The 13,268-nt window shown below is 42.4% G+C and overlaps 1 protein-coding gene across 18 annotated transcripts in view; it reads right to left on the bottom strand.

Moving 5' to 3' along the window:
* SGMS1 (sphingomyelin synthase 1) overlaps window positions 1-13,268 on the bottom strand; it is a 265,936-nt gene that overhangs the window by 150,038 nt on the left and 102,630 nt on the right. For 3 of the 18 annotated variants that reach the window (XM_064594557.1, XM_064594551.1, XM_064594547.1), the window contains one exon: window positions 12,574-12,613. The exons of the other annotated variants lie outside the window; for them this stretch is intronic. The gene's annotated coding sequence lies outside the window, so the exon portion shown is untranslated. The remainder of the gene's footprint in view (window positions 1-12,573; window positions 12,614-13,268) is intronic. 18 annotated transcript variants of the gene reach the window in all.

Genomic DNA, 13,268 nt, shown 5'->3' on the forward strand with positions numbered 1-13,268 from the left:
CATGAAAATACATTACACTAAGGTTTTACACAGTAGAAATCACGAAGATTCCTACAAGTAACAAGTCTCCTACTAAGACTTAAAATAGGAATTTATTTATGTAATTTACAAAATGTGATTTAAACACACTTTTCAAGGCTACCACAACATGTTCAAGAAACCATTTAAAGCTTCATGCACATGTAAAACTACCCCTTGAGACCATATCCTTAGGTATGGAGAACTCAAAAGTTTGTCACTCCCAGATCTGTACAGGCACCCCCTTGACCAGAAAAATCTCCTCCTCCTCTTCAGTGCCTACTCCTCCCCTTCAGGCCCATCTGCCCGGCTCTCCACTCCTAAATGTCAGTGGAATTCCACTAACAACCCTTCTCTGGCTGCAATGCTCTGTTTCTTGGCTCCAGAATTTCTCAGAACCTTGAAAACGCTAACGCCCACAGCGACTCTCAAAGAAAAGGCTGGGGTGATGCACCATCTCTTGCTTCTTAGAACTCCAAAGACTACATCTTGGAAATCCATACCCTAGTGAAAAGGATTCACTTAGCTTGGCTCTTGAGTTTATTCCATTGAGTGTATTCCTCAGTCACAAGCTAAGCATCCACCCAGGCCAGCCATATACAAAGACCCGGTGGCGGGGGGGGGCACACTCCCCAGGGATAATCTGGGCACCTGAACAACCACTCACTGCCCTGATATCTTAAGTTGGCATCATTGAAGTAGTAATGACCACAGGCTACAAAGCATCACCTCCCTTGGGAGGCCCAGGTTAAAACAAAAATCCTCAAATGGCTCAGTTATCAAACAGTATTATGAGGCTTAGCTGCCCATATCAAAGAAAAGTGACTTTCTGGGCTGAATTTCTTCTCTAAGTGAAAATCTCTCTCTAATGTATTACAGTTTTTCTACTTTTCTCCTGTTGAAAAAATACTAGATGTTCTTTTTTTTTTTTTTTTAAGGTTTATTTATTACTTTAAGGGAGACAGGGAAAGAGCGAGAGCAAGCTTGGGGGGAGGGGCAGAGGGAGAGAGAAACCCAAGCAGAGCCCCAAGTGGGGCTCGATCTCACAACCCTGAGATCAGACCTAAGCTGAAACAAAGAGTCAGACGCTTAACCAACTGAGACACCCAGGTGCCCCTAGATGTTCTTTGAATGATACTAGAAAATAAAAATATGTACAGACAAGAAAAACACCCAATAACCCTGGCCCTCAATCAGAAGCACTCATTACTTTGAAATACTTCTTTCCAGTTCTTTTTGAGGAGAACAGGAATCTTTGATCCACTAATGTATATATAGGGTTAAATGAAAACTTTTTACACTTTGTATAATTTTTGTATATTTCTTGCATATTTTTGTATATTGTGTATACTTTTTATATATACTTTTTATGTACTTATTTTATAAATTCATTCATTTTATAAGTTAAGGACTATATACATGGTTTCACAATTATTTTTTTGGTCACAACATATGGACATTTCCAGGCTACTAAACTATTAAAATATTCTTCAACATCTTTGCCCACCACCCCACATTATGAAAGACAGTACATTCACTGCTTTGTGGAGAATTAGGTTTTCCCCCAACTTCTAATAACATTTATTTTCTTAGAAGAGTTACTCGGGTTTGCCATAAATATTGGAAACATGGTTGGTTTTACCAAATGAAGGACATACATGCATACTATTTTGTAACTTGTTTTCATCCACATTGTATCCCAAACATCTTCTTTAAATATACTTCTTGGGTTACTTCCTAGTTTTTTTTAACGATCCCCAGAACCAAATTCCACATGATCTTCATGAGTCAAGGTCATCAGTAAGAATGTTGACAACCCTGATACGCCATTGCTATGAGTATAATAATAGGTATGCAAATCAGGATGAACGAGCCCAGGTGCCCTAAATCTGTTGTTTCGTCGGTTTTATTTTTTAAGAGTTCTCCAATAGCAAGCTTTTTAATCAGTGGTCTTTCCCTCATGACAGCAAAAAAGGCATAAGATAGCTCTCAATCAGTTGAAGTGTCTGCAAAGGGAGTTACTGATTCAAACACTTCTCCCAAGTCACACTCCCAGTCACCATACAAGGAGGAGGAGAAGGAGAATTATTTTCCTGTTACTGGGACTTGGGTGATTTCAAAACAACCTCTCTGATTTATGAATTAGTAATGAAAGATCCGTATCAGCAGTTTCAAATTTCTTTCCCACAGTCAGTAAGAAATGCATATCCCTCAACACCTCTAAATTTGTGTAAGGGCATCTGGAGAAGGTTTACTCCAACACCTGCACATTCTTTCCCATCATTCACCAGAAGACATTTCTGGATTTATCAGTTTCCTCAAGTTCTGTGGCTTAACTGATTAACCACAATCCAATTTTTTTTTTTTTTGCTGTTTTTTTTTTTTAATTGAAGTAGAAGTGACATACAATATTCTATTAGTTTCAGGTATACATCATAATGATTCAGTATTTTCATACATTATGAAATGATCCCCATGATAAATCTAGTTACCATCTGTTACCATACAAAGTTATTACAATATTACTGACTGTATTCTCTATACTGTACATTATATCCCATGACTTACTTTTAACTGGCAGTTGACCTCTGAATCTCCTTCACCTACTTCTCCCGTCCCCCAGCCCCTGCCCTGCTGGTAATCAACAATTTGCTTCTTTTATCTGGGAGTCTGTTTCCATTTTGTTTTGTTTGTTCAGTTGTTTTATATTTTAGATTCCGCATAAAAGTGAAATCATACAGTGTTTGTCCTTGTCTGACTTACTTCACTTAGCATAATACTCCCTAGGCCTACCCATATTGTAAGCAAATGGCAAGATTTTTTTTTTTTTATGGCTGAGTAATATTCCCGTGTGTCTGTGTGTGTCTGTGAGTGTGTGCGCACGTGCGCGCGCGCATACACATAAACACCAAATCTTCCTTATCCATTCATTTACTGATGAATAGCCATATCCAGGCTACTGTACATAATGCTGCGGTAAACATGGGGGTGCAGATATCTCTTCCAATTAGTGTTTTCATTTTCTTCAGATAAGTAACCAGAAGTGGAACTGCCAGATTATATGATAATTCTATTTTTAATTTTTTAATTTTTAATTTTTTGCAGAACCTCCAGTGGCTGCACCAATTTATATTCCCACCAACAGGGTTCTCTTCTCTCCACATCTTCATAACACGTGTTATTTTTGTCTTTTTGATAGCAGCCATCCTGACAGGTATTAGGTGATACATCTCCTATGGCTCTGATTTGCGTTTCCCTGATGATGAGTGATTTTAAGCATCTCTTCATGTATCTGTTGGGCATCTGTATGTCTTCTTTGGAAAAAAAAAAGAATGTCTATTCAAGTCCTGCGCTCATTTTTTAACCAGGTTGTTTGTTTTCTGATATTAAGTTGTATAAGTTCTTTACGTATTTTGGATACTAACTCCTTATTGGATATATGATTTGCAGATACCTTCTCCCATTCAGTAGGCTGTCTTTCGTTTTGTTGATGATTTCAATATGATCCAAATCTGAGGCCAAATCAACTCCGTGAGGTTAGAGATGCTTTTAAAAAAGATACAATTATCTGATGACCTTCCTTGCATAATGAATCAACTTCTTTATTAAATGTGTTCTTAAAAAACACATTTCATATTCTATAGGCATACCATGAAATGAATGAGGGCCATACTGTCAGGTGGAGAGAGGGTACGTTTACCGGAACGAATCTCTAACCCTGTTCCTACACAAGGAGCACAACAGTTGTCGGGTGACCTAAGGGAAGGTAGACAAGTAATCTTTTAAAATATGTTTTATTCAGGATACAGAAAGGGCATAAAAATCACCAGTACCATAAGCAACAGCCAAAATCCATGCCCAATTCATACACAGAACTTAAAATTCTACCTGCCACACGACAGGGATACAATAAATTTTCTGAACAAGTGCATGTCTTCAAACAATACCATTTTTCATTCTCCAAAAATCCTGATGGGAGCCTTCAGGCTTAGTAAATGTGAGATAACTTAACCTGCCTTTTAGTCTCCTTAAAATCTAGGGCAGCCTACACGAAAATTTGCTGGGGTAAAAGAGACAAGTCTCATCACAAGTCCCCAGTGCTGTCAGCGTTGTTTAAAGGAAAGACCACATTCGAAGTAATGTTTCCAAAATCGCTACAAGCCCGTCCTGCTGCTCCATGGTGTACTATTTCAACTCGATCACATCAGCCCCCCAAACGTCTCCGTTGGAAAGGCCAAAAATCATTCATTAGAAAATAAACACAGCTCACTCAAATACATTTGCCCAAAGCCATCTACTAATGAGAAGAAATGGTCCCCACATCCACAGAGGGTGAGTCCAGTCAGCGGCCAATTTATTCTTTGCCATCTCCGTGCCTCTGTGTGTGTGTGTGTGTGTGTGTGTAATCTGTGAAATAGGAAGCCAGGTGAGATGAGATCTCTCATCTCCAATTCTGTATTGAAATGATTTGCATTTATAATTATTACAATTATTCTAACTATTCCAAATTATGAGCAAGAGTCGAGTTTGATTACTGTTGATTAAAAAATTACCGTGGGAGGCAATGTGGTATAATGGTATGAGACAAATTTAAAATTAAGTAATGTAAATATGACATCTAGTAGAAGGCATTAGAAACGTGGGGGCATTCTTGGGTGGCACCATCCTTGGGGTGCCTACTGGCAGCCAGTGAGTGGGGTCCAGAGAGGCCCAGTGGCCTCAAGTATGTGGGACAGGCCCACACAGGTGGTCCCGCCTTAAATAACAACTGTGAGCAACACTGAGGAATCCGGGTTTCAGACCACATGGTTTCTCAGGAGCTGGGTGCCCTTTAATGAACTATGGTTACATCATTTCATTCTGAACCTCAAGCTCCTCACAGGTAAACTGGAAATACGGTCATCTACCTCCCAGGGTTCTTGCTGTGATACCACGATGGGGGCCTGGAGTAACTGCCCACGTTCATATCCTGGCCCTACACTTACGAACTCTGAGCACCCCCACCATGTGCTCAGCTTAACCTCTTCGGTGTCCTCATCCATAAGACTGAGCTGCTGAGTAGCGGCTCAGTGAATGTTAGCTCTAGTACCTCAGTGCAGGGCTAATGGCTAATAGGTGCTCAGTGGTGCTCCCACTCCATGGCCGCTCAAGACCACGCTAGAACCCAGCTACACACTTTCAAAAGCTCAGCAACGGCCCCCACCCCCAATCACCAGTGACAAGGACAATTAGTAAAAATTAATTAATTAAAAGGTAGGGTCTATTCATTAGTGATATTGACATTTTAGCAAATGGGTCTTCAAAACCAACCTGCAAACTAGTGTTTTGTCTTGCTTAAAAAAAAGAAAAAAAAAAGACCTACTAATGGCATTGACTACTGAGGCATGGTACACGCAGAGGTTTCCAGGTGCGTCGCACAATAAACAGCCTAGAGGATTAAAACAAAGCCCAGGGACGCCTGGGTGGCTCAGTCGGTTGGGCGTCTGCCTTCGGCTCAGGTCATGATCCCGGGGTCCTGGGATCGAGTCCCGCATCAGGCTCCCTGCTCCGCGGGGAGCCTGCTTCTCCCTCTGCCTCTGCCTCTCTCTCTCTCTATCTCTCATGAATAAATAAATAAAATCTTTAAAAAAAAAAAAAAAAAACAAAGCCCAGCTTCCAAACTCCAGGTTAAATGCTGAAATATATAACCAAGCAATTAAAACAACCCTAAACCAGTTTCTTTGAACATCCTCACACCCTCATGAGATGTGACGTTGGAGAGATGGTGAAAAGTAGCAAACAATGTTTGCATTTGCAGAAATGCATAGATACGAGTAAGCTTAAACCCCCCCACCCACCCACAATAGGTTAACAAGCAAGAAGTTGGCAGAGAAATGTCCCATGAATGGGTGACACCCACGTACAGATGGAAACCAGAGCAACAACATGGTTCTTTGGCTCCAGTAAGTTGCAAATCCCTCAGGAGCTTCAGACTCCCCACGAACCAACACTCACAGCACAGCCCCCAGGTCTGGGCAAAGTCCCTCATCCAGGGAGTGAGCGAACCCCATTCCATGCTCATCATCGTAGCTTGAGGTTCTGGGATCTCTCCACAGTCTCACCCACGTTTACATTTTCTGGGTTGGTTGGCTTACAGTAGCCATCCTAATGCAAATGTTTGATTTTTCAAACTTTAAAAGTGGTTAATTGAACTAAATTTTCGTCTCACTTATGCAGTTAAGAATGTTAGCAAACCTGTTTCTCGTGAGTATGCTGAGAAGTAATTCTGAGAGAGAATTTTCACAGAACAGCTAAGATTTAAAAAACAAACCAAAACCCCCAAAAAACAAAAACAGAAAACTTTGGACACAAAATCACCCTGTATTCCAATCTGAAAGTACCACTTCTGAGACAGGTAAAGTGCCTTTTCTCAACTTCAGTTTACTCATTAATGAAATTGAGCTCATAAATTACTCATCTATGAAACACTCACTTCTAGAAGGTGTTGGGAGAATTACATTACAGAACTGGATTATGCACTTGGCCCAGGCCTCACCAGCACTGAAAGAAGGACAGGTGACGAGGACGAGGGGAATGGTTCGTGACTACCAGAATGCCACTAAAACGTAGATCACAAAAAGATCTCATAGTTAGCATTTTATACCTGCATATCCTTTCCTCCCGTTGATGCAGTAAGCCTGTTCTGTGTAATTCACACATTTTCTCCTCAAGCCGCAAAGCTGTCATTGAAGTGGTGATGAGAACTTGTCACCTATTTTAAATTATATCTAATCTAGTTATAGCAGAAAGGTAGAGAACATTGTGAGACAAGATTGTTTCTCTCTGTTCTCTCAGTTAATAAATTAAAGAGTCAATGTCAGATGGCTCTTTCAAATGTGTGGCTTTGACTAAATCAAGTCCTGTATTAAAGAAACAAGCCTATCTGGGGATCTTTTATTTTGCACCTTTATCTGACATCTCTTATAAATTCACAGAACTTGAGGGGAAGACAGAAATCATTTAATGCAAACCCCCACCAAATAAGTGCTGTTAGTTCTGTTCCTATGGATTTACTAATAACTCACCGTGAAATATAAAATATTTGGGAACCTGAGGCTGATATACATGTACTTCACCTTTAAGCAAATCAAATAAATAGAAATGGATTTAAAAATAAAAGTTTAACTGAAAGGGTGCTAATTCACCATGGAAAACACTTCTAGACCCCTTATATATATGTGTGCACCGGGCATTTTTCTAAGCACTTTATGGTTATTAACACTTTTAATATCATAGGGATTCTGATTCAGATCCCATTAATATTACAATGCACTTAAATTACTCCTTAAAATTTTGACGCATAGAGAAATGTTCATGTAAGGTAACACTCCAAAACTGTAATCATGATGCTGGCTTTGGGTTTCTGCACCGTCGCCAGCTCTCCATCTTTGTAAGCTCATGTTAACCTCTTTCTCCCATGAACCCAAAGAAGTGGGAAACACAGAGATGCCCTGATAATGGCATTAGTTTGGGTTTAGCCAGAAACCGTTTCAACCACTGTTGCATTAAAATGCTTTAAATCGCTTTCTAATTTCAGTAACTATGGTATATGGGTATGTAACTTTTCATCTTTCACTGTTGGTTCAAGATTTAGCATGGGAAATCAACCTGTTTTTGGAAGAACTCCTTGACCAATCCTAAGACAGCCCGCGGTGACACTGACCAGTTATTTCAGAGCATATCCTTTGTGCGTCCAGTGTTTCCTCAGGATCCCATTCCGATGCCACGTTCTTGGCTGGGGTATGAACTAAGACCATCACATCCAGGGCCACGTGATACCCACTGGCCCTCACTGGTGATGTTAACTTTGACCCTCTGTTTAAGCTGTTGTCCAGTTTCCACACTGAACTGATACTAATTTTTCCTCTCTAAATCAATTACTAAATTAGGGGGGAGAACAATGACATACTTTAATTTCAGAAACTAGCCTCTGCAGTTGATTGGTTAATCAATATTTGCTGAGCACCTGTTACTTGCCAGGCATTCTGGTGATACTGGAGATGGCAGTGGGGAAACCGACATCCCTGTTCTTGAGGACGGATGAAAGGCAGCCAGTGGGCAAGCAAATAAATAAAGATACACTTTGTGCCCTGGTGACCAGTGCTTCCAGGGGAATGAAGCAGAGACAGGCTCAGGCAGGGCTGGGAACTCCAGTCCTCTAGCCAGCACGGTGCAGAAGAGGTCTTCCCCAGCAGAAACTGGGCCTCGTCACTTCCTACTTAGAGCACAAAGAGTAAGTCAAGCCTTCTCTGCAGACAGCCAGGATCTGCACAGAGTAACCCAGCCTTGCCAGAGTCATCTCTTGTCTTCCTCTCTTGCGACTTGTGCTCTGGTAAGAACACCTATATTTCCCCAAACGTGCCTGGCCTCGGCCCCCATTCCTGCACCAAGGGAAGGCCCTCTTCCTTGTCCATCACAGCACCTCCCAGGATGGGCCTTCAATGCTGAGGAAGGGACCCAGGGAAGGAATCTTGCCTACAATTCTACGATTCCTTTTTTTTTTCCTGGTTTTTATTTATTTGTGAGAGAGAGAAAGAGACAGCATGAGGAGAGGCGCAGAGGGAGAAGCAGACTCCCTGCTGAGCAAGGAGCCCGATGCGAGACTCAATCCCAGGACCCTGGGATCATGACCTGAGCCATAGGCAGACACTTAACCAACTGAGCCACCCAGGTGCCCCTAAACCTTACTTTAAAAAAGTAAGACACTTCCTACTTACTGAATTCCCCAATCTACAAAGATAAAAATACATCAACAGAGGTAGTAGGGAAGGGAAGAGTAGAATAAAATCCAGTAGGTCTCATCTCTTCTGTAAATCCAATCTGCTTTGCTTTTCTTTTTAAGGTTTTATTTATTTCTTAGAGAGAGAAAGCAGGAGCAGGGCAAGGGGCAGAGAGAGAGTGAGAAGCAGACTCCCCGCTGAACAGGGAGCCCGATGTGGGGCTCGATCCCAGAACCCCGAGATCATGACCTGAGCTGAAGGCAGACGCTTAAACAACTGAGCCACCCAGGCGCCCCTACAAATTCTACCATTCTAACACAAATGAAAACAGGGTCCTAAATTATCTGAAAATTAAGTGGCAACTACTGACAAGTACATGTTTTATACATCATTTTTAGACAAAATTGTGTATTATATACAAAGGTACTTTGTTACATTGTTTTAATTATCCTAAGCAGAGCACTTAATGAAATATGTTTGAGTTTTCCCTCTTCTCTGGGTTAATTAAGGAAATTAATTTGCAGAGATAATTCTATGATTCACACACAGACGGAGAAAAATTAGCAGGCATTTCTTGAGCCAAAACAGCTTGTAAATAAACATCATGAATATGTGGACACCCACAAGCAAGCAGAGCCTAATTCCACCCACACAGACGGACTGAGTCATGCTTCGGTGCAATTCAACAAGTCGTCTCTAAAACCTGGTCAGGTGCTCTGTCCTGTGTTTGGTGCCACACAAGTTTCCGAAGGAGGCTGAAATAGGAACCCCACTTTCAAAGACGTCAGACAATGTGGTGAGATACTCAAATGCATGGCATCATTAAAACCTTAAACATAAAAATCTTAGGACTAATTTCTTAGATGATTAGACGTAATTACATAAACGCTTACGATTTTAAGTATGGGTACTTAATGAAATTAGAGTTGCACATCTGGCTTCATTGTCCATTTTTGTTGTACGTGTGTTTGCTTGGGGAAGAGAGGAATTGGGTTTTGGGGTTTTCTTAAATTTGTTCCTTTGGGCAGAGGGCTTGCTTTGCGGACAGAGACCGTGTCTTTATTTCCGAGAACTGTACGTGCAACATAGAGATGTCTAACACGCTTCACAAGACCTCCATCTGCAGCTGTGACAGGACAGAACCACTCAACTGTCATCAGCTCTCCTGCCTATAACACATGACTGAATTTCCACCTCTGGCTTTTCCCCACACCAAGATGATTTACAAATAAGGAAAGCAAGAGAAAGCCAGACCAGCAAGAAAAGCCGGGAAGGAAAGCTGTGCTAGGCCTAGGCTCACCCCGTAATCCCCAAGAGGGTTAGGGGAGAGTCCCCACTGAGGACCTGCTTCCTGCTATCCGCCCATGAGAGACAAGCAAGCCAACATCGCACACGGACCCACCTCTAACCCTTTCTAACTGGAAGGCTTTGTCCTTCAGGCTTGTCCACAGACCAACAAATACCTGCCCACATTTCACATTTTCCTGACGAGTTGTTTTTAAATTCACTAAAATTTTAGCATTCTGCTACTTGATACTGTGCCAAGCCAAAACTTTGTCACCTGAGAACATGAGGGCAGGGGAAAAAAGGAAGAAATACTTGTCTTTCAATCTCCAGATCCTTCACTTTCAATGTATTTAGGCAGATGCCCTCAAGAACTCACAAACTTTTTCTAAGGAAGTAAAAATGTGCAAATTTATAAATATACATCAACTTTGTGATCTTAACAAAAGCTCCAAAAAGTGGGTTGATCTGTCACAGGTGTGAAAATGAACTTATCATCCAAATAAGATTCTCAGGACAAATCAATTTCTCCCAAGATAATTCAAATGGATACAGTTGAGTCCAACCTGAAATAAGGTGAACTAAAAGATCAGCATGAAACTAAGGCCCATACAAACAATGGCTGCCGGAGAAATTCTCAACTCTTCCTAAAATCCTGTGAGGGAACTACCACCCAAGCCCCAGCTGGGTGGGGAGTGCCACCTTACTGAAAAATGAGAGTCCTGTACTCCTCCCAGAGGTCTGCAGAAGGCTCAGCCCTCTGAGTAAAAGTCTCAGATGCTCATCTGCCTTTGTCACTGAGAGGGAAATGATTAGCTACTGCCTGGGCAGAGAGGGGAAATGAGCTTGCGGGCTTGTGTGAAAACAACAAAATGCTGTTTTTCCAGAACAGGTGATTAAGAACATGCTGTCCTAAGTGCAGTCAAGTGAAACGTTCCTTCCTGGTTTCCAGCCGTCAGAGGAAGAAAAGCACAAAGCTGCTGGCCTGGCCGCTGACGAACAAAGCCTGGGGGTCACCTCCATGGGCATTTACTGTTCCACAGTCACTGTCATCCTGACAGCCCAGAGTGACTGAGGTCGCGGAGACTCAGGAGGACAGACAGCTGTCAGGATATACTGACTCTGTTGCTCTATGTATTTAACATGGCAAGTTATTAAGATCATACAGGTTTTACAAAGAGAAAGAACAAAGGCCAAGAAATCTGAGTAAGTTACACCAACACCACAACTACACATCCTCTCATGTTCCTGGGAACCCAGAAACATGTTCTATCTGCTCTGATTAAGGAAGATTCTGAATGAGATGGCCTATATGAACAGTGACCGTATTTCCTATCTAAAAATTGGGACACAATCTGACAAGCATAAACACATATCTGGAATCCACCAGGCAGAATTTTGCAACCAAGAACGGGCTCACAAAATCCCAGTGTGTCACCACCCTGCCCACCTAGCAAGATTCCCAGGCCCCTCCTCTGGAGATCTGATTCAGCAAGCCTGGGTGGTGCCTGAGAATCTCTACTTTTAACAAGCACCCCGAGGAGATTCTTATACTCGGGCAAGTTTGGGGAACACTGGATTGGACCAATGATACACCATAACACTTAGCTCTCTTTAAGACCATTCCACCTTTAAATTCCACTTAGCAAAAGAGCATCAATTATGTTAGCTTATAAATGGTAACAATAATGAATATTTGTCTTCTCCCAACCCCTCAAATCATAATACAATTTTGGTGATGCCCATTTTAGAGAAATGGGTTACGTGACTTGTTCAGGGTTACACAAACAGTGGATGAAGGGGGGCAGGGGGGTGTTCATGCTCCGACAGCTACACTCAGAACCATTCCATACACTGCCTCCTCTTTCACAGCATAGATCCTGCTCCTGTCTCACAAGGAATAGCAGTTGATTGATTCCCAAAAAGTCGTAACGATTTAGGAAAACATTTCTGAGCTCTCAGTCCTTTCAAACTGCTAGCTATGTAGCGACCCAGAGATCCACCGATATCTCTCTAACAGGAGGTTTTTATCCTGTGCTCCTCTCAGATTTCTCTTTCAGGGAGTTTTGATCCTAGCCTCACACCTTTCCCCAGAAAGTATAAAGAAGGCATCAAAGGCCAATGGACCCTGCAAGAAAAACTAGCAATTAGCTTAGAGGAAGTGCAAGGTGCTGTAATTTAGCCCCCAAATCTGAACAATATATCAGACTGAGAGCTAGGTGTCTACAAATCACTAGTATAGAACCAAAAATACGTGATACTCCAACATTTTCGTGGTTGCTTTCTTCGATCACGTCTAACCTAACACTGAATTAAAAAAAAAAAAAGTTTCTACTCATCCTGCCTTAAAAAAAAGTCTTGACTTATCAAATGAGCAGTAGAGTATCAAAATATCACCCCCCCACCGCCCACCTATTTCTGGCCTGAGGTTAATTACAAGTCAATCAAGTTTGAAAAGGATACAAAAACCAGAAGCCAAATCAAAGTCACGATTCCTTCCGCAAGTACTTACGGACGGACGGCCTTCTATGTGCCAGGCACTGTCCTCGATGCTGTGGACACAACCGGAATAACACAGATTAAAAACCCCTGCCCTCAAGAAGCTCACTTCCCGCTAGAGGATGTAAGTACTGTAAGCAAAGAACCAACAAGCTGTTGGTCAGCCCTCACTGGCCAGCAAGCAAGACCGAGCAGGAGCAGGACAGATGTGGCCACTGTGGTCCCAGCGGGCTTCCCCGTAAGGGGCCCTCCGAGCAGAGCCCCCAGGGAGATGGGGAGCAAAGCCACACGATATCCAAGGGGAGCATGTCCCCTAAGGGGAAGGAGAATGTGCAGCAGACACTCCCCCATCCAAACCACAAATGCCCCAATTTTCTCTCTGCCCAGATGGCGCCACCCCTCCCCTGGCAGCTCCACATCTTCCCATCCAATCAGCCCGTCATGTAGACTGTACCTCCTCCATGTTCATCTCCAGTCCCTCCCTGAGCAACACAAGGCCTTGTCCTCACAAGCCTGGATGACCGCAGAAGCTCTACACCTGTCTCCCCATGTCCTTCAGGTTCCCGGCCCACATGCCTATTCACTAAGAAGCCAGGGTCATTTTTTTAAATTAAGGCACATGTAACCATATCATGGCCTTCTCTAAACAGCTCCATGCTTCCCACGGCTCTCTGGAATGAAATCTGGACCCTCCTTCATGTCCAGACC

This window comes from Mirounga angustirostris, unplaced genomic scaffold, assembly GCF_029215605.1.
Source record: "Mirounga angustirostris isolate CCGP_5_RB_7025 unplaced genomic scaffold, mMirAng1.0.hap1 SCAF_6, whole genome shotgun sequence".
NCBI classification, from domain to species: Eukaryota; Metazoa; Chordata; class Mammalia; order Carnivora; family Phocidae; genus Mirounga; species Mirounga angustirostris.